General features: G+C 40.0%; 1 long non-coding RNA gene across 2 annotated transcripts in view; it reads left to right on the top strand.

Annotated features, from left to right (window-relative positions):
- Positions 1-17,370, top strand: part of LOC143684275 (uncharacterized) — a 59,112-nt gene extending 41,742 nt beyond the window's left edge. Inside the window, exon 4 of one of the 2 annotated variants that reach the window (XR_013175949.1) lies at positions 17,283-17,370. This is a non-coding gene — a long non-coding RNA (uncharacterized LOC143684275). Of the gene's footprint in view, positions 1-12,928; positions 13,045-17,282 lie in introns of those variants that run through there. The other variant, XR_013175948.1, reaches the window with a different exon arrangement.
- Positions 17,371-20,815: the final 3,445 nt, after the last annotated feature.

Here is a 20,815-nt window from a genome sequence, read left to right as displayed (position 1 = left end):
GACTTTCCTAGTTGGCTTGCCCCCCTTCCTGGAGTATCTGTGTGTTTCCCTCCTCTAGACTTGGGCTTATGGCATTGTCTTACCTGGGACCCAACCCTTCACATATTTCTCTAAATCAGAAGTCAACTTTTTCTGTAAAAGGCCAGAGTAAATAGTTCAAGCATTTGTTCTTGCTGAAAGGTTAATAGTGTTTTTCGTATTTTACATTTAAGAATGTAAAAGGTGTCTGCACGGGGTTTGAAGCTGGTATGGATCACAGAAAAGGCCATGTTCTTTGAATCCATTCCTGTGGGTAAAGACCTAGTGTGGGTGGGACTTTTTGGTTAGGTTATTTCAATTGAGATGTGACCCACCCCGTTCAAGTTGGGTTTTAATCCTTTACTATAGTCCTTTCTGAGTATAAAAGACTGAAAAAGCCCAGAGAGCTCAGAGAGAAACACCTAGAGAGAGCTAGGAGAGAAAAGCCCCAGAGATGCTAAGAGAGGACTCCGGGAAGCTCAGGGAGCAGGCCACTGGAACTGGGAGCTGAATACAGTGAAACCTACATGTGAAGGTCCAGCAGATGCCAGCCATGTACCCTGCTACCTGACAGAGGAATCCCGGATGCTGGCAGCCTGTCTTCAGAGTCCAGGCGTCATCATGGTAATGCCTTAATTGGGACATTTTCATGGCTTTAGAACCGCAAATTTTAAGTTAATAAATCCTATTGTAAAAGCCAACTCATTCCTGATATATTGCATTCCTAAAGCTTTAGCACACCAAAATGGCCTGCTTAGCTCACAGACCATACAGAAACAGGAGGTGGGCTGGATTTGGTCAGAGAGCCATAGTTTTCCCACCTCTGATGTAAATCCTTTTTTTCTTCCATAACTCAGCTCCAATTCCAGTTGCTGTTTGAAATATTCCCTGACACTCCTCATCAAACATTCTCCTCCCTCTTACGAATGTTAATTTGTAGAATTTGCCTAGCAGCTATTGTTACATTTATTAATGCATCCTTTGGGCAGGATTGTTGGAGAAGAAAGAAGTTTTGAAGGTAGACACAATAACATTCTAATCCTCATTTCTCCACCTTCAGCTGAGTGGCAATGTGAAAACTATTTAATTTCTCTGATTCTTAGTTTTCTTATCTGTTCAGCAGGGATAACATCACATAAATAATTGGCACAGAAAATTATTAAAAGGAAATACATCAAAATGCATTTTTAACTGTGTGATAGGTGATGCCTTTTTTTTTTTTTTTTTTTTTTTTTTTTTTTTTTTAAAGGAAAGACAGAGAGAAGGAAGGAAGGATAGAAGGAAGGAAGGAAGAAAGGGAAACATCTTTAAACATTTTCTTGTTTTTATTGTATTCTGTTTCTCCGTTTTTGTTACATGGGTTGGGGCCGGGAATCGAACCGAGGTCCTCCGGCATAGCAGGCAAGCACTTTGCCCGCTGAGCCACCGCGGCCCGCCCGATAGGTGATGCCTTTTTTCCTTATCTTTATTTATACAAATTGTTTACATCAAACATGCATCCCTTTTGTAGTAGACATATGCTAATTATATAATCTACAGGGTTATTTTTATTAAATAAAATGATGTTCCTGAACAGTTGTAAAGTTGCAGTAAATGTTTTCTTTCATTTCTTTGGGACTTCTTTCTATACCCTAATGAGAAGCATATGCCTTATGTCCAAAATCAGATTACATTTTTCTTGAAGGAAAAGATACCTCTTTATACTTGAAGTTCTCCATGAGGCTTAATCAAGAATTTGCATTTGGCAGGTGCTCAGATTATTTGCTATTAATTTAAATGGTACTCCAGACCCTTTTATACTAAAACATTTCAAGAATTTTCTCTATTCATTTCTATTTATTTGCTTGCCCTACTCCTCCAACTTAAACCAATCTGACTTTTCTCTCCATCACTCATTGTCTCTAAATACAATGAACATATTTCAGGTCACATCTTATTTAACTTTTAATCAGCTCTGGGCTCAAACACTCCGTTTCTTTTTGACACTTCAGTCCCCTTGCATTTCATGATGTTAGGGTTTCCTAGGCTTCCTCTTAACTGCTTTGCCTCTCTATTTCTCTTTGCAGAATAATCAGCATATGAACACCATTAACACTGACATTTCTCCAGCCATGGTCCTTGTAACTATTTCCCTATGCATGTCTATCCATGCCCATGACTCCCAGTAACACCTATATATCAATATACACAGATGAGTCACAAAATTTAATCTCTGACCAGGACTTTCCTCTAAGGTCAATCTCAATCACCTTATTCAAAGATCCCTCAAATTCAACATGATCAAAATTAAATAACCCCATCCCTGTCATCAAAAGCTGGTCCTCCTTCAGAGTTTCCTATCTCAGGGAAAGGTGTCTCCATTTTTCCCAAGCAAGCCAGAAACCTAGAAATTATTCTGCATTCCTGGACGCTACAATAGTTTTCCTATCTTCTGCACTTCTCCCTCATCTGTTCCCCACACCACTGGGTGATGTTCTCACGATCCAAATTTTATAACGTGACCATTTATAAACTTACTTACCCTTCACATCTGCTGAAGTCTTAACCCCAGAGGAAAGTCTTCCCTAACTTCAACTTCTAGGGCCTAACCATAAATGGATTTCTTCTCCTTCAAAACTGTTGTTTCAGCATATAATTAACCGCTTAGTAGGGTTACTATCTAATAGTTCATCTCCCCACTAGACTGCAGGATCTTTGAGAGCATCTAATGTGTCTGGTTTGCCCAACACTGAAGCTCAAGCATATGGCACATGCCAGTGCTCAGTTTACATTTCTGCAAAAACAAATGGATGGGCTCATTGGATTGAATGATTAAGAGAATTTGGCTATTAGATCTCTCTGGATTACCTGAAGATTCAACCATTAACGAATGTCTGTAAGTTAAATTGTTAAAGTTTGTATCTAAACAAATGGATTCACATGAGGGGGGCGGGTAATACTCATCATCCATTTACATAGTGTCCAAATGCTTTTTCCCAGATTATTTGGCCTATCACTTTACATTGTTAGTCACTAAAAGTGTCAAATAAAGAGACTCATCCAGGTAAACCCCAGTAACGGGAATTAATTGTAAGAATAGCATGACAATAGAAGAGGCAACGCTTTTAGGACGTTCCTCCAAACCAGGGTTATAAGAGAACTGGTCCTCATGGAGCCTGGGGCAAAGGGCTATTTGGGATTAGATTGACTAGTTTGACTCTCAGTAATGGCAGCCAAAGGGTCTTTGTTTAATGGTCTTCCACGAAGGTAGCACAGGTGACCTTTAGTCTCTGAATCCAACTGCTTTTCCTCTAGTTCCCAACTGACTCATCCCCCACATATCTCTGCATACATGCCTACAAGACACATCTGATTATGTACAGGTAGTGACTATTTAGCCTATTCAGACAGATTTTCCCCCAGGCCGTCACTCAGCCTATGGACGGTCGAACACTGGTTCACATCCATACAAGTGAGGGGGAATGAGGTGAAGGTTATGAGTATAAAACAGACCTCCTGTGCCCTGGAAAGAAACTGGAACCGCTTTGCCCAGCAAAGTCTGGTAGCAGATGCTGCTGGGCCCTACCCAGGTCTCTTTTTCAAGACTAGTACAGTCAGATCCCTCTACTTTTGGTGTTGGCTGCTAAGGGTTCTCACCTATTCATGTCTCCAGAGATTTGCCCTTGGCTCTTGGGAATTGTGTTAGTTCCTCAATTGCCAGAATGTGATATAACAGAACTGGAACATTTTTTAAAAAGGAGAATCTATTAAGTTGCAAGTTAACAAGTTCTAAGGCCATGAAAATATCAAAATTAAGGCACCATGAGAGGTTACCCTCACTCAAGAAAGGCCAGTGAAGGTCAGGGTATCTCTCTCAGCCGGGAGGGCACATCCATTAGCTTTTTCTCCTGGCTTCTTGTTTCATGAAGCTCCCCCAGGGGCGTTTTCCTTCTTCATCTCCAAAGGTCTCTGGCTGTCTTGACACTGCTGGCTCTGGCTGCTCTAAAGCTTTTTCCAAATTTGCTTCCCTGTTAAAGGGCTCTAGTAACTACCCCCACCTTGAATGGGTGGAGACACATCTCCATGGAAACCATCTAATCAAAATTTACCACCCACATTTGGGTGGTTCATATCTCCATGGAAACAATCAAAAAAAGATTCCATCCAGCAATAGTGAATGAGGATTAAAATACATAGCTTTTCTGTATTTTAGATAGATAATAGCTTCAAACCAGCATAAGAATGAAGGGGAAGGCAAAAAGCAGCCTTTAGTTCTGGGTGGGGAAGACTCTGATGCCATTCATCTGGGTGGGATAAGGCTGAGGTTAGACTTCATATGAACCCACGTCTTTTGCTTACCTTCTTCCCTGCCCTATCCTTCATCCCCTCTCCTTTCTCCTGGGAGGCCTCCGTCCTCCATAAATCACCTGCCCCAAAATGCTCATCTGAGATTTACTTCTAAGGTTCTGGCCAAAGACAGAGCCGTGCTTTACTGCTGAACTGTTCAGAACTTTTCTTCTAATTGAAAATGAAAGAGTGATTTTTTTTCCAGTGTTCAAATTCCACTGATTTTTAAAAAATATTTTTACTGATAAATCTTCACACACATAAAGTTCATACATGGTGTACTATCAATGGCTCACAATATCATCACATAGTTGTGTTGTGATCATTTTCAGAACATTTGCATCACTCCAGAAAAAGAAATAAAAAGAAAGAAGAAAAAACTCATACATCCCATGTCCTTTACTCTTCCCTCTCATTGACCACTAGTATTCCAATCTACCCAATTTATTTTATCCTGTTCCCCCCTCTTATTTATTTATTTTTTTAAGACATATTGTTTTACTCATCTGTCCATACCCTGGATAACAGAACCATCAGACACAAGGTTTTCACAAAGTCACACTGTAAAAGCTATATCATTGTACAATCATCTTTAAGAATCAAGGCTGGGTGGGCCATGGTGGCTTAGCAGGCAAGGACGCTTGCCTGCCATGCCAGAGGACCAAGGTTCGATTCCCGGTGCCTGTCCATGTAAAAAAAAAAAAAGAATCAAGGCTACTGGAACAGAGTTGAACAGGTTCAGCTATTTACCTCTAGCCACTCTAACACACCATAAACTAAAAAGGGATATCTATATAATGCATAAGAATCACCTCCAGAATAACTTCTCGACTCTGTTTGAAATCTCTCAATCACTGAAACTTTAATTTGTCTCATTTTTCTCTTCCCCCTTTTGGTCAATAAGGCTTTCTCAATCTCATGATCCCAGGTCCCAGCTCATCCTGGGAATTCTGTCCCACATTGCTAGGGAGATTTATACCCCTGGGAGTCATATCCCACTTAAACAGGAGGACAATGAGTTCACCTGCCAAGTTGGTTTAGAGAAAGAGGCCACATCTGATCAACAAAAGAGGTTCTCTGGTGTGACTCTTAGGCATAATTATGAGTAGGTTTAGCCTATCATTTTGCAGGAATAAGTTTCATAGGGATGAACCCCAAGATCAAGGGCTCAACCTATTTATTTGGTTGTCCCTACTGCTTGCAAGAATATCAGGAATTCTCCAAATGGGAAAGTTGAATATTTCTTCTTTTCTCAACAGTTCCTCAAGGCAACTTTGCAAATACTTTATTCACTGTTGCAAATTACTCTGGGATATATCAGGGCATCACACTAACCTGGACAAACCAACAAGATCTCACACCCTATTCAAGATTCCATGTACTTATCGTATTCAAGTAAACTGACCGAACAAATTAAATTAGGTAATGTGCTACCCAAAATATAAATTTTTAACCAAATAAACATCTTTTCAGTGGGTCTGACACAGAAGTTGAAGTTTTAGTGTATGGACCATATCATCCTTTACACTGTATTCTAATCTACTTTAGTCCTATTCAGATCAGCTTCATTCACAGACAGAGTGATTTTTGATGGAAGAGGAAAAAAAGGTAACAGAAGTCTGAAATATGTGCCAATGGAAAAATTAAACTTGGAGAAAGAATTAAAAAGGGATCTCATAGGCATGAGAGGTATCTAGAGAAATTTGCCATAGACAAATCTTGCCTACTTTTAAAGATTTGCCTGGATGCTAGCAACTGATCCTTTAGGAAGGAAGCAATGTTTTCAGTCCCTTTCAACATGCTGTATTAGTTGCCTGTGTCTGCTGTAACAAATTTCCACAAACTGTGGGACTTAAAATAATAGCAGTTTATTCTCTCACAGTTCTGGTGGCCAAAACCAAAGTGTTGGCAGGACCGTGCTCCTTTTCGAAGCTCCAAGGGAGAATCTTCCTTGCCTCTTCTAGCTTCTGGTAGCAATCCTTGGCTTCCTTGATTTGTGTCCACATCACTCCAATCTCTGCCTCCATGTTCACATGATCTTCTTCTCTGTGTTTGTTTATTCCTCTCTGTGACTTTTATTAGGACAATTGTCTTTGGATTTAAGGTCCACTCATCTAATCCACAATAATCATTATTGCCAATTTCTTAATTTAATTACATATGCAAAGATCCTTTTTTCTAAATAAGGGCACATTTCACAGGTTCTGGGGATTGGGTCAAGGACATCTTTGGGGGCCAGTATTCTGCCAACCATAGTACCATTACATGTGTGATGATTTAGTCATTAAGGATATTTACTATTGGCACTCTGGCCAGCAAAGCCATATTGGAGCCTGAGTCAAAAGAAAAATCGGAATGTTGACCCTATCTTTATTCAAAATATTGTTATTTTGTCAATTGCAATTTTTGGCATTAACTTTTATTTTTATAAATATTATCTTTTTGACAGTTTTATTTGAGATAAATGAAATATGAGGGGAAAAAAATCCATGCTTTAGAATATTGCATTTATGTCTGGCTTTCCCATTATATGTATGCTGCCTTCATATATGCTAAGATCCTACTCCTTCATTTCCTATAGACAGGAAGTCACCAGGCCTATTCATGTCCCCTCTAAATAACTCATCCCTTCCCTTTAAGGCTGGTTATTATTCCAAACTAGTCCTTTCTGTCTCCAAATCCAATCCATTTCTGTTTTATTCACAGTACCACCAAACACAATTTCCCTAAACTATACTTGGTTGCATGTCTCCCCTTTGAGGGTCTTCAAGAACTCTTCAGTTCTCCTCATCTGCATCCTCCTACTTTACAAGAAACTCTGTGAAATCTCATTTCTCTTTGCAGCTACTCTTACCTCACAAATTCATTCTCTGCTCCTCTCTGATTGGCCATGTTACCATGTCACACACAAGCAAAGTAGTTCTTACTACTGTCTTTACATGGAATGCCCTCATTTTCTCTTCTAAAACCAACACATCCTTCAAGGCCCATATGAAGGATCCTCACCAACCCAGGCTTGCATACAAGCCACCACCTCTCCCTCTGTAGCACTCATTGCTAGGCAATCATGCAACTCTTTCAAGCTGTGCCCAAAGTAGACACAGAAGATATAAACTTGTGTCTTTCCTCAGTATGCTGTCCCTTCACGTCCTTTGTTACTCAGACTAGACCTGAATTCACTATCTGGCAACTACTCATTGTTGTTCTACCGTCAGCATGTGCTCACAAAATGGATACAGCTTAAAACAGTTCTATATACCTCCAGAGTCTTGCATACTCCTGAGCATGAGGTAAGACCTGAGGGATACCAATTTGTGTTCTAAGTAGACAGAAGGTATTGTAACAACTGTACAGAGACACTTACATTTGATCTGGCAGATTTCATTCTATTGAGAGCCAAGTTCACCGAGTTGCCCATTTACCACTGTAGATAATAATTCTAGAAATATTTACTTGATTATTTCCTTAGATTTCCATAGAACAACATAGAGCTTACCCTCATCTGTACAATAGGGAGGAGAATAGAGGGACCTGAAATTTATATCCACTCAAAAGCAAACAGCCACAAAATAGGGCTAAAAAACCCAGGATTGTATCTAAAATGAGTATAATAGTCTAAGATAATGGCAGCTTACGACAATGGTGTCATGTAAATACCAAGCTTTGTCTTGGTTTGAATTAACATTTACAGGAGATTTTTTTTCCTTTTTTTTTTTTATTTGTAATTGGAAATAAAATCTTGACCTCAACTCTGTTTTTTTTTCCTTTCCATATCCTGGCATACAAAGTACTAAGGGAGATGTGGGGGAGGCACAGTGGGCTGTGATTAAATCTGCTCCTCGTATCCATTATCATCTCACTTTCCATGAGCTCTAATTTAAACATCTTATTTATAGTGTAATGTTCTTAAGAGTTCACTGGGTATATTTAAATGGGGAAAGTTAATTGGGACTGTTCTAGCAGAAGTCAGCTTCAATCTCACCCTCCTAGACAGCAGCTCCTCTCTGCTCCTGAAAAATAATATAATTTCGGATTCTTTCATCTAATTTTCTTGTTCATTGTTACTGCTCTGGATATTGTGACCTAAGGCTGTATAAGTTTAATATTGTTTTTAGTTTTAATATTATTACTAATATTTGCAATCTTCACATCCTGAATTTGGTATCTTCCTACAATGCTCCCACAGTTCTTTTCCTTTTCATTTTTTGTATTTTTTTCTCCCCCCTGCCACAGTTCTTGACACGCAAAAATAAAAGTCTTAGGCAAGGAACAACTTAAAAGTAGTGTGAATCATGGACTGAAGATTAAAAATTTAAACTATATGCCTATGTTCTAAAGATATATTTATTAACATGAGCTTAGGAAATGAGCACAAACTATTTGCCAGTTCCACAAAAAGTTGCTTTACCCACCTACTCTTGTTCCCAAGTAATGAATGCCTTAGGTAAGAAGTACAATTGTATTATTTATGGCTTACCGGAATAATTTGATGCACAGTATGCAAGGCTGCATGCAAATTATGTTAGTTCATAGATCAGCTTTTTTCATTCTCCAAAAATCACCTGTTTTATGTTGGGTTCTTCATAAGAAGATCCTGAGACAAGGGAAAGTTGTTTATTAGGGACCTGCTCTAGGAGAAACTGTTAATGCAGAAGATGAGGCAGGACAGGGAAGGAGCAAAAATCATACAAGGGTAAGAAGTCTGCTGAGTTTCAACCTCAGCATGATCTTCAGGGAGCTGAGGAACATACCCTCACTAGGAAAGGGAACCAAGCTTTCACACTCAGCCACCAGTCATTAGCTACTGGTGATCCCAGGAGAACATAACCTCCCAGGCACTTTAGCTCTCAGTATGTCTAAGCAAATCATCTCCTGAATCCCAAGAGTAGGTCTATGAAGAAGGTTACAGATACCAGGCATCTATTAAATTGCCCATCAGGTCAGTTACAAGGTACCCTAATTGCATCTCCAAAGGATGACTTTTTGGGGAAGAGCCTATAGCATGGTCTTTCCAGTCAATCAGAACTTTTATACATGGAATATAGGAGAGGGGGCCAGTGGACTTCACAACTGTCATTTGTCCATATTCCCAACCACAGGGACATTTTCTATCTTTTCTTCATCAGTATACCCCTGTATTAGTTAGGGTTCTCTAGAGAAACAGAATTAACAGGAAGTATTCGTAAATATAAAATTTATAAAAGTGTCTCACTTAACCGTGGGAACATAGAGACCAAAATCTGTAGCGTAGGCTATGAAGCTGATGATTCCAGTGGAGGGTCTGGATGAATTCCACAGGAGAGGCTCACTGGCTGAAGCAGGAAGAGAAGAGAGCCTGCCTTTTCCAAATCCTCCTTGAAAGGCTTCTGGTGATTAGATTAAGCATCACTCATTGCAGAAGACACTCCCCTTGGCTGATTACAAATGGAATCAGTTGTGGATGCAGCCAACGTGATCATGATTTAATTCTATGAGATGTCCTCATAGCAACAGACAGGCCAGCACTCGCCCAACCAGACAAACAGGTACCACCACCTGGCCAAGTTGACACATGAACCTGACCATGACATCCCCCTTTTCAACTCCGTATCAGTTAGCTACTTCTTCATGAGAAACTGAACCAACATGTAGCATCCTAAAACAGCAACCATTTATTTAATCTCAGGTCTGTGGGTTGGCAAGTTGGGCTGGGCCCAGCTGGGAAGTTCTTCTGTCCTTGGCTGGGTTCCCTCACATATCTACTGGGCACCTGGAGATCAGGCAGGAGACTGCTGTTCTTGGTTGAGCTCCCTCACATCTCTGGTGTCTTAGCCAATGGAATGACTCATCTTTCCTTGTGTGGGAAGTTTTCCCTCATCTTCCAGCAGGCTTCCCAGGCTTGTTCATAGGCAGTGACAGGAACACCAAAAGAATAGGTAGTGTCATCCAAAGCCTCCCCTGAGGACTAAGTTTGGGACTGTCTCATGGCCACTTCTCTGTCATTCTATTGGTCAAAGAAAATCACACAATCCAGGCTAGATTTCAGAGGTGGGTAAGTAAATGCAGACTCACTTTGCAAAGGGTATGGATACAGGTGTAAACAGTGGTGGTCTTTTTCTTTTTCAATATACCATAGCTTCTCAACTTACACCCCTCTGTCTCTAGCAAAGTCAGCTTAATTCTTAATAAGCCTAACCTTCCCAACAGAGATCTATGTGGAGGTTTTCTTCAACTTGTTTCCTGAAGCCCAAAGAAGCCAACTCTCTACTAGTGCAAGGTCTTGTAGGTTCTTGAGGGATGTGGTGTAGGGAGGCAGAGTTAAATTTATTTCCTCTTTTCCCTCCCAGCAAAGACAAGACAGAAATTACTTTCAGCAGATTATCCTTCTATGTGCATTCAACAATGCAAGCATTTGCTTTATGTGGGGGCTAATGGGGAAAGGGAGTGGGAGACTCATGTGCCCTGTTTATCTTCAGGTGACATCTGTTGATCAAGAATCATAAAAGGGAGAGAAGAACATAATTCTGTTTTCAGCTGCTGGACATGCTAGGATGTCATTCCCAATAACTCTGATTGTGAATTGGATAATGATAAAGGTTCTTCATGTGTCCTCATACTCAAGCATCCATTTTAAATAAAATAATTCATGACTACAGGCTATCCACAAAGTAGAAAGCCGATGAAACACACAATGGACACAGTAAATTCAGATACCTGTGCCGCCACCACACCAGTCCTCGTACACCAGACATTGAAAATCAAGCATGGACCTTACTCCCTGAACCCTAAGTTCAGATGCTGCCTCAGAATCCTTAACAAGTGATCTAGTGATCCTGCTACTACCCATCAGACACAAAGAACACCTGAGATTAAACCTATTTGCCACTCCTGCTGCAAACCAGCCTACCATGCAATGACGAGCAGAAATAACCACTAAAAAGTAAGGGAACTCTTGGAAATACAAAATTGATCATGAGAATAGGTTTTGAAGTTGGATCACTTTGTTTTTGACACAAATTAGTTGTTGGGCACATAACTTAGCCTTTTGGATCCTAATTTCCTCTCAGTTATAATGAGGGAGTTGGGTTCTGTTCTCTAACAGAATCTGTTATAATTTCTGGCCTATAAATTCTCTTCTAGCTTCTAACATTCTACAAATTTTTCTCTGCCTTGCCTTTTACCCATCTGACAAGTAGCCCTAGCTCTTTCTCTTGGCCCTTTTAAGTGATGCTTTGGAAATCCCACTTCCCCCATGAAGCTGGTTTTGGGACTTCCCCTACCACTGAAGGACTTTAACATTCATTGTCCATGCAGTGGCATCATGTGTCCTGGTGAACTGGATTACAAGCTCCCTGGGGTCCTGGCCTCACATTTCTCCAAATAGCTCTCAGTGTCTTGCTCAGTTTCTCAACATAGTAAGTACTCAAGGGTAAATATCTGAGTTTGCACTGGACTTAATGACTTTCAAAGAACTTTCAAATTTGTTTTTGTTTTAATTGGTCCGCTCAATCTCCCTGGTATTTTGATCTTAGAAATTTTGTGGATCAAGATTTGGGGAAAGAACTAAAACTTGTCTTCCAAATACTTTACTCCATAAAGCCAATTATCTATTTCATTATGCCAGGGATTAACTGTGAATTAACTGGGAAAATTAATGAAGGGTCTCAAATGATAAACTCAGGATCATGACTTAGGTCTCATCTTCAGCATACATCAGATGGATTTTAAGTACTTTTGAAAGTTGTTTTCTTTAATATTATTGTATAGACAAATGCATCTTACAATTGATTTTAATATGATTGATATGAATCAGTATAAATATAATTACTGTATAAGAGAAATACATTTTATAATTAAAACAGATATTTTATAATTCATAGTCAAATAGATGTTGTCATTCTATTTAAAACTCTGTAAATAATTAATTATTATTATTCATACTTTGTCTCTTTTCTAAAAAAAAATGTTTGGGATGGACTTCCTAGTACTATAAAACAAACTTCATAACTTTTATTCCCCATGCACCTCTTCCTCAAGCTTTTGTCTATTTGTTATTATTTTACATGACACATTTTGTTAGGCTGTTCTACTTCTAACACTGGTTCCAACCATGTAGGTCCCTAAAGTTAGAGCTCTGAGCCTATGTCAGGGAGTAAAGAAAGTAGGAAGGATTAAGGCTCAATTGGATGATATGATGAAGACTCTGACAGGATAAGAAAATCCATTATCACCACACTGGAAGCTGAGCTTCTTTCTTCACATCAAAGACTGGGGGAGAGGAAGGGGGGAAAGTTTTCCAAACGGATTTCCCTTCATTTCCACTTGAGTTCACTGCGGTTGAGTGTTTGGTGCACTCCACACTCGTAGACCCTGAAGGAACTTGAATCTGCCTGTAACACATTGGGAACTTCAACTCAAGCAGATCTGTCAGAAGATGCCAGAACAGATGCAGCTTGTATAGCGGCAGAGTTTTTTTTTTAGCTGAAAGTTGCTGATTTTTCTTCTAAAAAAGCCTGTTGCCTGATGAGATAAGTTTTAAAGTGTGAAAATTTTGACATTTTTCTTTGCACATCACAGGTTTACTGTGTTTATTTTTTTTTCCTAGCTAACGTAATCTCCTATGGTGGATTGAGAAGGCAATATTCAGATTCTGTCAAAAACCACTGGGCTATTGCCATGTTTTTGAAACTTCTAGCACTTCAGTGAGCTTACCAGGAGCCTGCTTTCCAGGGGTCTGCTTTCTCTGATGTGTGAATTGCTGCAAAACATTAATGCGTGGCCAATGCTGGAATCTCCACTGACAAGCTGATGAGGTCTGTGTCCCCAGAGCTCCACTCAGGTCTCACTGAGCCTGTCACCCAAATCACTACACCTGCTGCAAATTGCTACCCGAAGAGAAAATTAGGACCTTACAGGCATCTGAAAGAGGTGTGAAAGAGAGGTGAGAGGTGGGCAAAAAAAAAGAAAAGAGGAATTTCATATGGCTGAGGATGAACTGAGCTGGTGTAAAATGCTCAACTGACCTCATGTTCTATATCCAACATGGAAAGAGGTCTGAGAAGAACAGATGTAGTTATAAAGACAATGGGTGCAAATGTTTAAAATCAGTACTCTCCCTGTTAGTCCAGAATCTACAGTTTCTGTAATCATGCAACAAAACATCCCATTTAAGCCGGTTTAAGGATTTGTCCCTTAATGGTCTCAAGAGGGCAAAGCCAAGAAAGAAAAATCTATATTCTGTGCATCTAAACCTCTCTGTCCTTCTCAAGGTCATCATTTCCTCCTTTTGTTGTAGCAGTAACAGCAAAGTGTGGTCCCTGGGCCCACAGAATCTGCATCAACCAGAAACTTCCTAAAAATGCAAATTCTAGGGCCCTGCCCCAGACCTACTGAATCAGAAACCATATATATCTATATGTTATATATATATGTTATATGTGTGATTTTATATATATGGTTATATATAAAGCATATATATATGGTTTAATATATTGATATTTTTATTAACAAATTTTCATGCACACAATCCATACATCATGTACAATTAATGGCTCACGACATCATCATATAGTTATGTATTCATCACCATGATCATTTTATAGAACATATGCATCACTCCAGAAAAAGAAAGGAAAAGAAAAAGCTCACATATTCCATATCCCTTACCCCTCCCTCTCATTGACCATGAATATTTCCAATACCCAATTTATATTACCCCTTATCCTCCCTATTATTTATTTATTATTTATCCATAATTTTGTACTCATCTGTCCATACCCTGGATAAAAAAAGCATCAGACTCAAGGTAGAAACCCTATATTTTGGTAAGCTCTCCCCGGGGTCCTCTTGCACATAAAGTTGAAAAACACTGCTTTAGGCTGGAGCATCATCATTCTCTCTCCCTCTTTCTCCCTCCCCCCACCCCCTTCTCTCTCTCTCTCTGTCTCTTGGTTTATTCATTTTGCTATGCAACATGCCCTACTTTCTGCTACATGAAAAAAAAAATTCTTCCCTTGGCCCCATAACTTCCAGCTATCTGCCCTCTCTCTCCTCTCACAACAATTCTTCTAAAATAATATTGTCTACAGTCCTAGGGACTTCAGCCATCATTTCGTCACCAAAACATCAGTGAAACAGATCTTTTCATTGTTGAGAAGTATTTTCCATTGCCATTTCCAGTGGTCACTATTTGGTCCTCATTTTCTTTGATGTCTCGGTTGCTCTCAAGATAGGTCTCATTTCTTTTTCTCTAGAAACACTCCCATTTTCTGGATTCTTTGGCATCATATTTCTGCTTTATTTTCCAGTGCCTTCAGATATAAAGGGTTGATCTTGGTTCTACTAAACTGTCCTTGAGTTTCATCAATTTGTCTGTTACTTTGCTTGTTTATACCTCTATCTTCTTTGCTAGTTCTTGCTCTTCTACTCACTCCCTAAATGTTGGTGATCAACCACATTCAATGTATTTAATCTTTCCCCAATCTCAAACATGATAAGGTCAAAACTTGGTTGCTAGTATTGATTTCTCTCTTTATCCCAACATTGGGTCTGCTCTACCTGCAGAATATATCCTTAGTTCATCCAATTCTGTCTTTCTTCAATGATACTACCTTCATCCCAAATCTTATAATCCTTATCTCTTTCTCTTGGTTCTACTCTCTGCACTACTCCCCATCTTCTTTGTGAAAACACAAATTCCAACCTGCCACTTTCCTACTGAAACCCTTCCATGACTTCGCAATACACTTTGAGTACAATAGTCAGATATTATCAAAAACCACCAGGCTGTTGCCATATTTTTGAAGATTCTAGCACTTCACTGAGCTTATCTGGTTTACCGGATGTATGAATTGCTGCAAAATCCTCAACATATCTTGAAGTCTCCACATGACCTGACCTAGTCTTAACCTACCCTCTCTGGCCTGGTTTCAGCGCACTCTGCTTCACCCTGATGTCTGAGCAACACTGCTCTTCTTTCAGACCCTGAAACTCATGGGCTTACTCTACCCCAGGGCCTTTGTGCTGATTTTTCTCACTGCCTAGCCTGCTCTGCATCAAGGTTTCCCTGGCCTCTCAGTGTTCTGACTCATTCAAATATCCCTTTTCTGGTACATTCTTCTCTAACCATGTAGTCATTGTCTATCACATGACCCTATTTTATTTTCTTCATGACACTTATCACTATATGAAATTATGTCATCTATTTGTTTATTTCCCATTTTATTAAATGTTGACCACTCCGCATACATACCCCAACATCTGAGAACAAGGACTTCATCTGCTATGTTCACTGATAAAATCCAACTCTTACAACACCGCTATTGAATAAAAACTTGTGAATAAAATAAATGACCCAGACGTGCCTTCCAATCCCTCTTGCCCACACTATTTTGTAAGGCAAGGCTGTTATTTCAAGTTAGAGTGGCCCTTCCTCCTCCTCTGACCTGGTCAGATTTGTGCCTTTCTGTAGATCTCGTTGGGGCTCAAGCAGCACGCCCTCTGGAAGCATCCTCTGACCTTGACAAACCTCTTGTGGAAACATCTCCTTCAGAGGATGCATTGCCAGTTGCTATCTTCCCTTTGTTTGTGGGATTATTTGATTCACGTGTGTTCCTGCACCAGCAGAGACCATTCGTCTTGGTTCAGATTTTAAACGCCAGTTTAAAGTACACGGTCAGTGCGCAATAGATGTGTGCTGGCAAGTATATCCAGGGACTTCTTGCAACATGAATATGCATCCTGCTTTTCCTGGGATGTTCCTGGGGAATGCCTGTTTGTCCCTGGCATAATTGTAAATAAGAAGGTCCCGGGTTGGGTGGTTCCAGTTACATGATTTTGGAGGCATTGCTGAAAAACCTACTAAGATTAAAAATTTTACTAATTCACTTCAACATTATTAGCTTTTAAATAGTATGGAACAGCATTTAGACATAACACATTGTTTTTCCAACTGTAAGTCACCACCTAACCCTGGGCCATAAATAGTATTTTTAATGAATTAGGATAGACTAGAATAAAAGACACATTCTAATCAAGCCAAAAGCAGAACAAACAAGTATTCTGTGGGCAACTTCTTCTGAATTATATAGCTCTACGTGTGTGCCATGTATGTGTATAGGTCCCAGTGTAAAACACTTAGTTTTACCATGGCTTGTGGCCCCACCCAGACGCAGTTTCCAGCTTGATGTGCTCGTCTCCCAGCTGCTGGGAGTGCCCGCTGCTAAAGGTTTTTGAGGAGCCGTGCCCTCTTGAGAGCCCTTCTGGATATACCCAGAGGTATAACTGATGAACAGCCCCTGACCTCAAAGAGAGCAACGCTGTGGGGCCCTTCACGTTCCAGAACTTTCTGGTGAGATCAGGCGGAAGCTAGAGTCCATCTAAGCCCACATTCCTTTTTGGCTTCTTCCCCGGCCCTCCCCTGCCTCTCCTTCTTCCATCAGTTCCTTACAGCTTCTCCCTAAACACCCTTTCTCAATCAACATTTGCCCCCAAGTCTTCATTTCAGGTTCTGTTTCTAAGAACTTAGCTAAGGCAGTTTTTCGGTCATTTAAAATGCTCGAATACTCGATAGACTTATTTAACCAGTTCGTATAAATATATTGTTTTTAAATTATAATATTTTATGCTTACAAGGATTTCCTCTTTCTGCATAGTCTCTAGGAAATGTGCAAAACCTACACAGAAATCCCGAACAAGTGTGCATTAGGGTTTCTGAACCGAGACTTGGGGAAACAGGTGTTCCAGCCATCTGCTGCGTGCCGGAGGCTCCGCCTAAATCACGGCGGTCAGGTCCACATTCACAGAAGACTGGAGACCTAAAACGCAGTCAGGGAAACAGAAATGAAGGGGAAGCCTTGTTTCCCTCTGTAAACCAAGGCAGGTAAACGTAGTCAAATGCCAAGGCTGCTTTGGAGGCAACTGTGCTTTTTCATTGAGGAGTCCTCTCCCTTTTTCCCCAGACAGAAGAGGATCCGGCAATCAAGGGGGACAACCAGACTTCCCAAGTCGCCAGGGTCGTCGGGGCTCCCTGACAGCCCGCCGTCCGGCACTGCCGCCCATGCTGCTCATTGTCTGACAATCGTACCAGCCCTGAAATGAGGCGTCTGCCCTGAGGTTGATGGAAGTTCCTTCGTGGATTACTGTCCAGCTCCACAGTGTCCAGTCTAGAAAAACATCACAGACTCTGAACACGAGGGACAAATGAAAAGCTTCTGTACCAGCTTCCCTGGGAAACATATACCAGGGAAAAAAACACGTCTTAAACAGTCATGGTATTTCATTTGGAGATTTATTTTATTTATGAGGAACTCACCTTTGAAGGCACTGTAAACTGTTTTTTACCAATATCAACCAGGCATAAATCACCTAGGTTGGTTGGAGATTTTGTAGAGAGAAAAGGAAGAGTCTGAGGCTGAACCTGAAATAGAATTTGTAGAGGCTCAAAAAATAACCCAAATAACCAAAGGGTAATTAGCCTGATATTCTATGCAGAACAAGGATGCCCCCTTCTCCCTGTGTCCTTGTTAACTGGAAACCAGTTATCAGGATTTGTTGAATAAATTCTGGCTCATCCAGGTGATGGAATATGTCAGAGCCATTGATAAAAAAAATGAGATAGACTTGTATGTTTTGATTCAGAATAATCTCCAAGATGTATTGTTTAATGAAAAAAAAATTAAAAGCAAGGTACAAAACAATGTGCAAAACATTTGTGGCAAAAGGAAAGAATTATTTATGTTTGTGCATGTATATAAAAGTGACTATGTATATATGTGGTATGATATTAGTTATATATATATATACACACACACAAACACATACAGTTATACACACATACAAACACATATATTTGGAAGAAGAGAGGGAGAAGTTTGAAAAAGGGAAGCTTTTTTCACTATTTACTTAGATTTTTTTTTTTACTTTTTACCATGTAAATCTATAATCTATTCAAAACATATTAAAAGAATATAACCCACAAATCAAAGCAGCTAATACCATGCTAAATGATATGGTTTTCTTGTGTAGGAAGGGTAGTCAAGTATTGCTATTCATATTTGCAAAGTCAAATTTTTGTTCATTTATTCCTTAGAATTTAGGTGCTTTGAGAACATTTTTATGATTTTCACTTCCTGTGGTGCCATGTTGTGCTCTTAACCCATAATTGCTGTATCTTAATGCAGTTGTCTTAAAGAGGCACCTGTATTTACTGACTGCAGATTTGTACTCTTAGAAAAGATTATACAGTCGGAAAGTCCAGAATCCTTTATCCCCAATATAATTCCCAACGCTGCCTTGTGGGGACAGCCTGGAACAATGGGACAAAGTCACTGTTGCTCTCAGGAAAGGGCTAGGTACATTTGAACATATAGGGTATTTCTACCCTTGCAGGAAAGAGGGATTCCAGGGTAGGTAACAGTTTCAAAGTCCAGACTGATTCTTTAGACACCTGCATTAGGGAGCAGCCTTCTTAATCTTTTTGAAAACATTAGGAATGAAAACCCAAACCTCTAAAATGTTTACTTGAGAACAAAGTGTAGCATCTCCTAGTAATTCTCAGGGATGTTAACAGCTAAGAGCTAAAAATATCATCCGGGGGAGGGCTGTGCAGATGGGAGCTGAAAGCAGATGGGGGCACAGAACCTAGAAGAGCAGCGTTCGGAGCAGATTTCACACGATTAATAGGGAGTTTGTTGGCTGATGGACTTTAAAAATAGAGCCTGACTTCTGAGGGGTGGGTGCCCTGCTTCAGAGCCCTAGAAAGAGCCTGCTGAGAAGGATGATTAAAATGAAAGATGGTGCAGCTTTAAGGAAATGTTGACATAAAGAAATGGCACCGATTACTGAAGCTCCAGCCACCTTCTAAAAGATTTCTGCAAATTGCTTTCTTTGGATGAAATACCAAATATCTGTTCCCAAATGTTATGAAGCAAAATAAATCACATTCCATTGACACATCCAATATGTCGTATCAGAGACCCTGAATCCAAACAAAGCAAAGCTGCCTTTACTCTGGTGCTATTACATTGCTTTCTCTTGATTTTGTATTAAGCCTGCAAGATGAAAACATGTCCCTTGTAAACAAAAATATTAACTCTGCCTCCTCCCTGCATGAAATGAAAAATTAAATCAACCACTGGCAAGTTTTAGTAGTTCAAAACACCTCAGAAATCATTAGCTCTGACCTTCTACTTTTATAAATGAAGATGGTGACCCCCAGAAAGGGTACACCTCTTTCCAAAGCTACATAACTGGAGAGAAAACAGGCAGGACTAGAATCCAAATCTCTCAACTCTCAGTTTTAATATTAAAACTTTCAAGGTATTATTCATTTCTAAGACTTTGCATTTTCACTAAGATAAATGTTTTAATTATGTGATTTTTCAAGCGTTACCCAGTGAATGAGGAAGGTATTTTTTGAGGTATACAAAGAAACAAATAAGTTTCAAGTTTTTTGGCAGGAAAAAAGAGTTCCATCTTAAAATTACGTGCACTAAGGGACTATCATTTGATGCATTTCATAGATGGAAATACTAAGGCACAGTGCAACCAACTATGTGTGCCCAGGTGTAGAAGTTGCAGTTGATTTCCTACTTGGATCACATTATGCAGCTGGTGCCACCATCTTCCAGCTGCTTAAGTGTTGATGACTTTGAGCTCATGGCTGCCCTCTTCTCCAGAAAACCGATCCCCTCTCCTGGAAATGCCTGGGAGAGTGCCAATTGATATGGGTGTACAAAAGCCCCTTTGCATCAACTCTTCACACTCCAGAGCTCCTTGTGGGATCAGGCTGAGGCCATACTCCAGCTGAGACCCAACCATGCTCGGCTCCTTCTGTCCTACTCTGCTTCTTCACTCCCCTCTGAGTTCTCCTGAAAGCCCATCCTCAAAAATCCTGGTGCTTCTAGAGAGCCTTACCTAGAAATGAGACACCAAGCGAGTGTGCAGGAGAAATAAATGTCAGATAGCTGCTTATAACATCCTACATCCTTTACACTCTATTTTCAGTTATTAAGACACGGAGTTCTGCATGCTTCTGCTATAAGCAGATGCTTGGTTCCTCCCTGTCCAGTAATATGAAATGTTTCCCAGTTTCTCTGATTCATCATATGCTTCCTGACTTTTCCATCCAACTGTGCAGCACCTTTTCTAGTCATCTTCACATTTTTCCTGAAAGCAAGCAAATAAAAATGATTTTTAGAGATGGTCATGACCCATTGAGCAAAGAAACAGACTTGAAGGTTCAAATATGCATTTTGAGTCACTGGTCTGTAATAGGAACTTGGGTGGTTCTCTCGCTTTCCATCTTCAAATTTTCCTTCTCTGTGGGAAGGAGCATAGTACAAGGTCCTAGGACCAGAAGTGAACAGCCCAGCAGGTTGAGAGCCCTCCACAGATATACAGAGTGATGAAATGTTCATGGGTTCTCTCAATTGAGATTCTTTAGCTGTAATCAACAGAAACCCACTCTTCCCATCTTAAGCAAATGGGGTAT

This window comes from Tamandua tetradactyla, chromosome 1 (assembly GCF_023851605.1).
Source record: "Tamandua tetradactyla isolate mTamTet1 chromosome 1, mTamTet1.pri, whole genome shotgun sequence".
NCBI lineage: Eukaryota > Metazoa > Chordata > Mammalia > Pilosa > Myrmecophagidae > Tamandua > Tamandua tetradactyla.
Note: the sequence above shows the minus strand (reverse complement) of the source record. Positions and strands in the feature narration are given on the sequence as shown.